Genomic DNA, 1,193 nt, shown 5'->3' with positions numbered 1-1,193 from the left:
CACATCAAAGTGGTCACATCCAGGTTTGAAATTTAGATTAAAAACACAGAAAGAAAAACCAAGTTTTCTAGCCTGCTTTACTTCTAGGCTACCAAGGTTTGAAATATTTCTCTTCTCCCTTCAAGTTGAATATTCTTCATCTAAGAATGAGCTGGCCTAAGCCTGTCCCGAAGCATCCTCAGTTATGAAGTCTAACTTTAGAATATCCAGGAAAAGTATTTTTTTCACTTACTTGTATATAGTACATGCTATTTTTCACTTGTGCATACAGTCTAGGATTACAACTAGTAGGGCCCTACTAGAACCTTTTAAAATCAAAGACTACATCTGATACATGAACTAATTCATTTACCTGAACACAAATAATAATGACAACTAATGTAATGATGAATGGGAAGAAAAGAGAAGAAATGTAAAATTCATCTATTATTTATACTGATTAATATTTTTTAAAAGCTATTCCTCATCAAATCTTTTCATATCTATATGGTTTTGCTCTGAACTGGAAACAAGGGCCATACGTTATTCTTTTTTTGTATCCTAACAGCATATAATACTCAGCAGTGAAAATGCCAAGTACTTAATTATTCACTGACTGTTCAACCACAAATATAAGGATGTATTGATTTATTCAACAAAAATTAATAAGTAAGGACAATGCTTTCAGGGATCATTTCTACAGTTCATTACTAGAGAAGTTTCTCTGAATGTGTAGAGCAGAGGTCCCCAACCCCAGGGCAGCAGATCAGTACCTGTCCGTAGCCTCTTAGGAACCAGGCTGCATAGCAGGAAGTGAATGGCAGGCAAGCGAGCATTACCACCTGTTTCACTTACTGTCCGATCAGCAGTGGCATTACATTCTCACTGGAGCTCAAACCCTGTTGTGAACTGCACATGCAAAGGGTCTAGGTTACATGCTTCTAATGAGATTCTAATACCTAATGAGCTGAGGTGAAACAGTTTCTTCCCAAAACCATCCCCACACCCTGGTCCTTGGAAAAGTTGTCTTCCACAAAACTGGTCCCGAGTGCCAAAAAGATTGAGGATTGCTAGTGTAAAGCACTGGAAACCAGAAGGAGGTGTAGGGTTCCCTCCCCAGCGTGAAGCTGGCTCTTGGTGCTGCTTCACTGCAAATGCCATTTGCCATTGATGATCGTTCTTCTCTTCCTCTGGGAGGATGCAGTCTGAGTGAT

The 1,193-nt window shown here is 39.1% G+C and overlaps 1 pseudogene; it reads left to right on the top strand.

The window, feature by feature from the left end:
• The first annotated feature begins 1,002 nt into the window (after positions 1-1,002).
• Positions 1,003-1,193, top strand: LOC123570673 (small nucleolar RNA U3; annotated as a pseudogene).

Source organism: Macaca fascicularis, chromosome 1 (assembly GCF_037993035.2).
Source record: "Macaca fascicularis isolate 582-1 chromosome 1, T2T-MFA8v1.1".
Lineage (NCBI taxonomy): Eukaryota > Metazoa > Chordata > Mammalia > Primates > Cercopithecidae > Macaca > Macaca fascicularis.
Note: the sequence above shows the minus strand (reverse complement) of the source record. Positions and strands in the feature narration are given on the sequence as shown.